At 40.0% G+C, this 9,579-nt stretch overlaps 1 long non-coding RNA gene across 3 annotated transcripts in view; it reads right to left on the bottom strand.

The window, feature by feature from the left end:
- LOC125614820 overlaps positions 1–5,173 on the bottom strand; it is a 16,937-nt gene extending 11,764 nt beyond the window's left edge. For 2 of the 3 annotated variants that reach the window (XR_007345388.1, XR_007345415.1), the window contains exon 1: positions 4,998–5,173. This is a non-coding gene — a long non-coding RNA (uncharacterized LOC125614820). The remainder of the gene's footprint in view (positions 1–4,997) is intronic. The other variant, XR_007345429.1, reaches the window with a different exon arrangement.
- Between the last annotated feature and the right edge of the window lie 4,406 nt (positions 5,174–9,579).

Raw genomic sequence — 9,579 nt, 5'->3', positions numbered from 1 at the left:
AAAGAAGAAGGAGAAGGAGAAGGAGAAGGAGAAGGAGAAGGAGAAGGAGAAGGAGAAGGAGAAGGAGAAGGAGAAGGAGAAGAAGAAGAAGAAGAAGAAGAAGAAGAAGAAGAAGAAGAAGAAGAACCACCACCCTGGTGCTGTGTAATAAGGAAGGATGTTTCTGAACAGAGCTAGGGAGGGTGAGAGGCTGCCAGAGGCTTCCTGGTGTGCTCTGCTTGACCTCCCACTTGACTCGTGGCACCTCGCCTGTGATGGAGACCATGTGCCACTCCCAGGCCTCCACTTGTGGAGTGTTGAAGTGTTAGTCCCATAATCCAGCCTACAAGTGGCCAGTAAGATGGGTGCATGGGGCACAGTGCAAATTCCAGCCCCTTCGATAAGTAACCCATGGTCTGGAGTTTGGCCTGATCAAAAGGTGCAGACTGGGATTAAGATTCCAGATAAGTAGAATGAGTGTCTGGGGAGAGGCTCATTAAATCTTTGAGGCCGAGTGTGTTAACTTGTGGTCTTTATTTAACCCACACAGAGGCAGGATTCTTTTCTATTTCGACTCAGTTTAGTGGGCAGCCTGTCTCTTGAATGGCCTGAAATATAAATATTGTGTTCACTAAAGTGAGGTATTTCCCCTCACAATGCCAAAGCCTGGTTTTTGAATCCTCTCTGGGAAAGGACTCTAAATACCATAATGTTTTGTTTAAAACACATACATACACACACACACACACACAAAAAAAAAAAAAAAAAAAAACAAGTTATGTTATCTGCCCCTCATTTGTATCTCCTAATGAAACTGATCATCTGCCCCTGTCTACTTGTTGGCAATGGAAGTTTTGAGGATCTCATCACAGGAAACTTTGAAAATGAGAAAATAATCTCAGATATTCATTATTTAATTATTTTTTTACTTACATGCATGTAAGTACAATTTGGATAAAATAGATAAATACAGGAAAATGAGATGTTCTAGAAAGGAGACATTGTGATATGGATTGTGCATCCTGATTCTCAAGACACTCCTCAGAGACACAAAGAAAGAACACCTATAGGAGTCCTAGATATAGTTCCAGAAAACATAGATTTTCATGGAACAAGGATGGACATAAAATGTGTCTTTTCTTCTTTCCTAAAAGTGTTGCTTTTTTTTTTTTTTTTTGGTACTAGTGATTGAACCCAGGGGTGCTTAACAACTAAGCCACATCCCTAGCCCTTTATTATTATATTTTAATATATTTTATTAGAGGCAGGGTCTCACTGAGTTGCTTAGCACCTCATTTTTGCTGAGGCTGGCTTTGAATTCACAATCTTCCTGCCTCAGCCTCCTGAGCAGCTGGGATTACAGGCTTGTGCCATCGCCACGAGCAAGGGGCTCCTCCTTCTTGATGAAGCAAATATGAAACACTCTCATCAAAACTTGTGTGATACTTGTTGTAGAGCCAGAGGTGGAAAAGCACATTTGCTGGATTTATTCACCAATACTGTTAGTTCTCTAGTTTTCTCTATAAATTTACCTAGAAATATATAAAATAATGAAAATTGGTGATTCTCCAAATATTATCACTACAGATCTTCAAGGAATACTTTTGAAGGAAGAAGTTACCCCTAGCCTAAGAAGGACCAAGTTGAAAGTCTGAATAGGAAATTGTTTAGATTGATTCATTAACTGCTTTAATAATGATAAATTATTTGTATGCAGTTATGTGATTTGCATGTCTTTTCTTGATTAGCTGAAAAATTAAATACCAACTCAGAATTTTGTATTTCCAAAGATTACACCACTTCTCATCTCAGCCAGAAGACAATTCCATGTTAGGTAAGTTTCACTTGATTAGATAAACTAAAGGAAGAAGTAATAATAGTTAATTGTCTATGAAGAAAAACACATTTATTTTTGCCTCTCACTGTTTTTAATTTTTAAATTATTTTTCAATTGTCAAAACATGCAAAGTAGACATGATAATATAATTAACCCTCTTGCACTCACTACTCCCAGCCATTATAAGCCTCTACCAACTCACCTTTACTTATTTTGAATAGAAAATCATTTCATTTCATCCTTAAATACTTTAGTATGTTCTAGAGTTCATTTAAAACCCAAGTAATGAGCAATAATTCCTAATATAAGAATCTTTGAAAAATACCCTCTTTCAAAAAAGAAATCTTCATTTAAAAAAAGGGAGGGATCCCTCACTCTTTTAAATAAATGTCTAAGTGGGGATAGTGCTGTGGAGGGGCATCTTTGTAAATGATTTTGCAAATCCGACTTTGCTCCCAACCGTACATAGCAGGATTCGTTCTTTTCTTTAAAGGTAAATAGGGACTGATTCATATTTAAGTCATGCCCCCAAATCAGTAGCTTTGCAGTAGGGGGGTGGCAGTAGGCATGCTTATAATCTTTAATGAAAACCACAACTTCATTTGAAATAGGGAATTTGATATGTTTCTATTACGTTAGTGTTTTATAACTTTCTGCTGCTCTAACAAAAACCTGGAAGTTTACATGTTCCTGGTAACCACATTGCCCTTTAAAACTTGAAATAAACAAAATCTCTTTGATGAGTGACCCATAGTGTCATAACTGGCAGGAAAAGTGTAATGAAAGGAGCTGGCAAAAACCATGAAAGTTTTTTTATGGGACAAATGCTACCAAAATAGACCCACAGACTTCTGCTAGGTGATGCTCAGAAAACAAATGTGTTTCAATACATCTCTTAGGAAAATCAAGCTGAAGTCATATGTCAAAGATTGCTCAGTGCACTTTGTTGGTTATGCACAGGCAGAGCTTGGGGTTACATAACTGAGCCACGTTTTATTCATTTTGTCCTTCAATGTTATTTGGGGCCACAGTGTTCTTCTTATTTATATTTGGAAATCAGCGCTTAAACCAGGCATTGGCCTTTCATTGTAAATAACAAGGCATCCCGTTCTGTTTCCCCAGGTGAGCAGCTTTTTCAGTGCCTTCTCCCTGCGCTCAGAAAACCCAGGATCCTAACTCCTGTGAGAACCTGTCTAATTTAAGCGCTGCCAAGAAAACATGAAGTAGTTTATCCTACACCACAGTGGAGGTTGAGTGGATTGTGGGGCTGATCAAAAGGGATAATAGGTTGGAGCACCAAATAGAGCTATAAGAAAATTCATTTCTCAATAGATGTCTGCGTGTTTTGCACCTGGCTTGGGGTTTCTGTTTAATTCCCCAATAAATACGGCTCGATCGATTTTTCAGGTAGTTTAAACGCAGTAAGAAGTGTCAAAAAAAAAAAAAATCAGAAAGTGAATGGCACCTAGCTTCCTTTTGTAAAGATGGCTATCAGTACTTTGAGACCTCGCCTGTCTTCCTTAACTCCTGGGAACGTGCCTTCGTTTAGGTAGTGTCTGAGGATTAATTGGCAAGAAGCTGTCTCCTGATATTGAATTTCTTCCTTCCCAACTGACAAGTAAACACAACTCCCACAGTCCACTGTGCCCCAGAGGCTTGTCAACCGGCCTGCGGACCTGCCTTCCTCCACGCACCTACTTGCCCTTCTCAGGGACTAGAATTGCGGTTAGAAAGAAAAACAATGGCCCTCACTGCCACCGTGTAGAGTGGCAATGGGAGGAAACGACAGAGACACAGGAAGCGGGGAGAGAGGGTTGCTTATACAAACAAGCCCAGGGAGGAACAGACTATGAAAACAAAGGTGAAGCTGGGAGAAAGCCGGCAGGGCCACAGAGAATGTGGCCAGGGGAGGGGGCCACCAGGGGGGACCTAGGTGCTGCAGGGCCCTACCTCCATGATCCAGTTTTCAGGGGCTCCTGAAGTATGAGGCAGCAGAGAGGCCAAGAAAGAAACAGGACATACCAACCCCTGGGTTTGGAATCTCCGGGTAGGGCACCCCAGTCCCTGCAGGAATCAGGAATGAGCTGCCCAGCCCCTCCACACCACCCTTCCTGGGCTCAACCCTGGGGGAGTATTCCCAGCCAGTACACAGCTCTAATCCTGTGATGGGGAAGTATCTGGAAACTTGTCAGGTTTTCTTCATGGCCAGTCTCCCGACTGATGCCCTGTCTTTCCTGGTTCAGGGGCTGGCTTCTCTGGGATGGATAGCTGCTCACCTGCTCCGTGTTGGCTTTCCCAACGTGCCTAGGAGATGTCTCCGTTAAGAAGTGTGTGCTCTATTATCATACTGGTTGCTCTCCCTGGCTGTGATCCAGGGCAGCAGCACAGGACCTGCACTTAGCAGTCACTCTGTGAAGACAACTGACATGAGGTTAATTGAACTTCCCACCTGGATTCTTACTCCCAGTAAAATACTCTTGACCTTTGCTTTCCAATGCTGACCCTTCTCTGATGCCCCTCTTGACCACTTGAAGCACTATCTTGCCTTTTTGTCCAGAAACTTCTAAACAAGAAGACCAGGAGTGTTCCAGTAGAGCAATAAGGAAACCATCTGCCCCCTCCCTGTTTAGCATGTTATGAGTAGGTCCACTGTTTGGAGAGTCCTGCCATCTCCAGTATTCCTGTGTACAGTTAGTCTTGAAAGATATACCACCCCCACACCAATGCAAGTGATTCAGACAGGAGCATGCCCAAAGGTGACCCTGGGCAGAAGCAGTGACTAGAACTGCCCTCTTTCCATTAGCCACCACCAAGACAGGCAACACATTTTTTATATGCATTATTTTGGGAGGAGGGGGCTATTGCTGTTTTCTCATTGTGGTATTAATAAAAGCTTTCTTCTTGACAGGTAGATGGAGCCTTGAAGATGGTGCTCTCAGAGTAAAGGTAGGATTAGTTGAGTCCTGATGAAGGTGATTCAGAACAGAATTACTCCCTCATAGAGGCCTTCACTTTGGGGGAAATCTCTCCATGAGCTCTGAAAAAGCTAATTTAAGCCTCATATTTTGTGATTTCCTTTTATTTTGCCTAACTTGTCAGTGACATCTTAATAGGCATACAAAGTTATAGTGAAGATATGGAGAAGGTAGGAGATGGGTCAGGAAAGGGAGGCAAGACCTACCTCATGTTCCTGCATCCTCCCCAGTGTCTCTTGGAGGAAGCAGAATTTTACAGAGGGACCTCAGTAAATAGCAGCCATTGTATGCCATTTACTGTGACACATAGTGGAACACTCAGCTCAAGGAGCAGTGGTCAACTGATCACTTAAGGTAAATATGAGACAGGGAAATGATGCTTGGGTGACAGAAAAAACTGCCACTGAAGTCACAAGTTAACGGTGTGATTAATTTTTAAATGTGTGGCCCTCTGATTAAATTACAAAGTCCATGTGGGCAAGGATTATGTCCAGAGTTACATTCAATAAAGAGTTTTGAATTGGTGAATAAATAACTTATAAAAGTACTGAGTCTTAAAAATGTTCTTATTTTTAAAAAACACCAAAACATTGTTTTGACTCTCATCTCTCAGCTAAGCTTTAGATAGGCATGAAGAATAATGTAGAGGAAATAAATGAAGCTTCCTCAGTATGATGTACTTTTCTGTTATAGTTGCCAAAATTTATAGGGCTTGCCTGCATAACTTAGCCCTGTAAACAGCTATTTTCATTCATCATTCTATAAATTAGGCCTTGTGTATGCTGCTCACATTAACTGGACTTATTAATGACTTCCCTATTCCTCCCATTTGGAATTGTCTCTTTCCTTCATCTTTCCAAAGGACACTTAGGATTCTAGGAACTTCAGCTTATTTATCTCAAACTCCCATAGCACTTCCAACAATGCCACGCTTGGTTGAATTAAAGGGAATTTCTAAAGGTAGGACCCATCTCTAAATATTTGAAGGTAGAGATGAACCTAGAATTAATGGTAAACTATTTTCTAAATATTCTAGTAGTCAGTATAGCTGATTACTTTTTAGTCTTGGGCAAAGACTTATAGGGTAGGGATTTCGAAGCAAGAAGGAAACTCAAAAACTCTTAAGTTTTTTTTCATTTTATAAATAAAGGTAGAAGACAGAATAGAACTTAGTCTCTATTTTTAGCTCTGTGACACCATATTTGATTGCTGATAGACAATTCACTGAATAGCTTCTCAGTTTTATCAGTATCTATGCTACTTTTAAAATCCTGTGTTGGATTTTAAATATATATAAAAGTACTTTAAATTTAAAGTGCTTGTTATGTTTTAGATATGAGGAGTCCCCCAAAAGCTCATGTGTGAAACAATGCAAGGTTTAGAGGTGAAATGACTGGGTTTTGAGAATATTAACCTAATTAGTGCATTAATCCTCTAATAGGGATTAAGGAGGTGATAACTATAGGAAGGTGGGGTGTGGCTGGTGGAGGTGGGTCATGAGGGATGTGCCTTTGGAACATATAATTTGTTCTTGGTGAACAGAACTCTTTCTCTGATTCCTGGTTCCATGTTGGAGATGCTTTCTTCCTCCCACCTTTCTGCCATGATATTTTGCCTCATCTTGGGCTCAAAGCAATGGAGTCAGCCATCTGTGGACTGAGACCTCTGGAACTGTGAGCCCCAAAATAAACTTTCCTTGTTCCTGCCAGGTCTTTTGGTCACAGTGAAAAAAAAAAAAAAAAGCAACAACAAAAACTGAATAAAATAGTGCCACAGAAACTAATCGCTTTTTGACTATCTAGTACTTACAAAGCAGCTTCAGAGTTAGCCCAACCCGTATTAGTCCTTTAAATATGATGATATATGTAGAGCTCTAAACACAATCCCTGGCTCGAAGTGAGTATTCAATGCTGGGAGCCATTAGCCAAGTGGGTATGACAATTTCCTTGCCAGCGTACCCCATGTTGCAGTGACATTGAATGTAGTTGACCTTGCTCAAGGACCAAGGCGGATTAGGGCGTTCCCGGTTTAGGTTCCAGGTTTAAGGTTTAAGATTATTCCTGCTGGGAATAGGGCGTATCCTGCTGCCTGAGTTCCCCTTGAGTTCTCACGGGATTCAGACAGTATTCTTTGGGAGATAGAAGCCCAGTGGAGGTGGATTTGGGCAGAGAACGTGGATTTCCCCAGAACGTGATTGTAGATGGCTGGTGTGAGTTCGGGAATAAAGAGTTGCTGTTTGAATCTACAAGCTGTGTGGTGGCTCGTGATTGTGTGCCCAGCCAGACTGCGGCAATTCAACACATAATTGTTTTTGTTTTTCTCTCCAATCCTGGAAAATATTAACATTTTTGAGCACCATATGAACCCACTGCATATGACAACAGCCTTTCTTGATTTACACTGAAAACTCAAGGTATATGGGGAATATTATTATCTAAATTAATACGAGCAAATTCCTTATATTTTATCGCTGGATAAGTTTTTATCCTTTTTTTTTTTAAATCCTGTATTGGATTTTAAAGATACATAAAAGTACTTTAAAGTGCCTGTTATGTTTTAGATATGAGGAGTCCCCCAAAAGCTCATGTGTGAAACAATGCAAGGTTTAGAGGTGAAATGACTGGGTTTTTAAACTAGAGTACCTTGGGTCAAAACTGTTTTAAGAGTTAGATTTACAATGATAGTTCCTGGTGTCATTTGGATACCATATCATTTGCCATACAATTTAGAAAATCATGCTTCCTGGTATCATTGGCTTTGGTTTGGCAATTGTCACAAATATTTACATCAGTCTTCCCACAAACAGGATTTGGGTGAAGCAGGGATATTATGAGACTTCCTGCTTATTCATAACACTTGAATAACTAGAACTCAAATACGAGGTAAGTTTTTACCAACTAGTTGGAACTTCAAAGAATAAATTCCTTATCAAAAACCATATCACTATGAAGAGATTTGCATCAATCTTTAACAGCAGAAGGTGCAGGATGGAAGTACATCAGCTCAGTCCCTCTTAGGTGGGGACACACAGAGGACATGTGAATGTGCTGCTTTTAAAGTGATTCTAAGGGAAAATAAACATTTTAGAGCTCTGTTCCTCATCCTACAACCTTTTCCCCATTTGTGTTTCTCCTCTTCTTACGCAACGGCTGATGTTTTATTTAGAGGTTTACTATTACAGGCAATAATTCTAACTTGGTATTTGACTTCAATTGGATTTTAATTAAAATAGATCCAGATTGGAATGGGATGTCTTGTGAGAGAGTAGACTCCTTGGCTGGATTTGATGCAGATGCTGGGCAGTTGTACACAGAGGATGTTGAAGGGAACTTGCTTTGGGAATTTGTTCTATATGGCTAATAAAATTCTTTCCAACTCCTGAGATTTTATTTAAAGATCTAAGTAGATATGATCATATTTATCCTTTGTTTTCATTGTCTAACTATTCCATTTATACGGGATGCTCAGTATTTGACTTGATCTTGTGCTATTTGTTCCTTTTCTCTTTATGCAGGTATATATTTGATTTTAAAACCACTTGGTTATTTTTAATGCCCAGAGGCAGTTATCACAAGAATACTCAATAGCCAAAGAATCTCCCTGGGACAAACATGAGCAAGTCCAGAGCAACACATGAACTGTGGATCCTAGAAACTCAGACCAGGAAGCTTGAGGCAAGGGTACAAAAAAGAGGAACTGGGAGATCATAAGAATGATTTGGATTACAATTTCAGAAGTAAAAATCTAAAATAGTTAGATATGTAAATACAATTAAGCATTTCCTCAAGGAAAGTTGAGTATGCACATCTTGTTGTGTGATTAGTGGGTTGCACTTGTTCAATACTGCCTTGATCATGAGAAGATGGATTAGAATCTGAATTGCCTAGTAGGATTATTCTACTTCTGTGTCCTCTTTTTTTCTCACCGCTACTATTTTAATTGAGTTTTATATTTTTCTTATATAACAAGCGAATGATTATGGCCCTGTCTTCATTCTCCTTGAGCCCTCCAAATTTAAAGTGCCTTATGAAATTGGGACCCTGAGTGATTAAACAAATGATCGAACAGCTGCTCTTGTGATCCAGGAATGGAAGAAGCAGCAATAGTGGCCAATTGCTGAATTGCTTTCCCATCAATTCCAGAAAGATTTGGAGGCTTGTAAGGAACTCTTAATCAAATATTCTGATAATGAGAGACAAAAGTGACCGATAAAAAAAAAAAAAAAAAAAAAAAAAAAAGACTTTGACTCAGTTCAGTGGTAGAGTGCTTGCCTAGCATGTTCAAGCCCTGGGTTTGATCTCCACTACCACAAAACAAACAAACAAAACTGACCTAAATTAAGGAATCATAAAATTTTAGAACTAGGGCATATATATTAGAACCATCTTGACTGCTTTAAAAAACAGTGTCAATGTTGAGATTCTTGAATTAGGCCTAGGAGATGCCTTACTTTTCCGATCAAGGCAATGAAGGCTGCACCAGATTCCAGAGCAAGTGGTGGCAGTGTGAGGCCAGCACCCATTCTCAGGACTGTGTTCTCTTATAAAGACACATTGTTTTAAAATTGTTTTCTTTCTTTCATCCCATTCCCCCCACCCCAACCCAGGTCCAGATGGTAACAATGACCTCTATTTCTTCACTCCAGTTTTTTCACCTCTGCATTTACCACACATCAGCTACATCTTTGAAGGATTTCTCTTGCACAATAACTTGGACACTCCAGACTGCTGTGTTTATTCAGAGTCCCTGAAACCAGGGATACTTGCAATAAACTGAGAGCATGTGGAG

Source organism: Marmota marmota, unplaced genomic scaffold, assembly GCF_001458135.2.
Source record: "Marmota marmota marmota unplaced genomic scaffold, marMar, whole genome shotgun sequence".
In the NCBI taxonomy this organism is placed as follows: domain Eukaryota; kingdom Metazoa; phylum Chordata; class Mammalia; order Rodentia; family Sciuridae; genus Marmota; species Marmota marmota.
The sequence above is the reverse complement of the archived record's forward strand: the minus strand, read 5'-3'. Positions and strand labels throughout refer to the sequence as shown.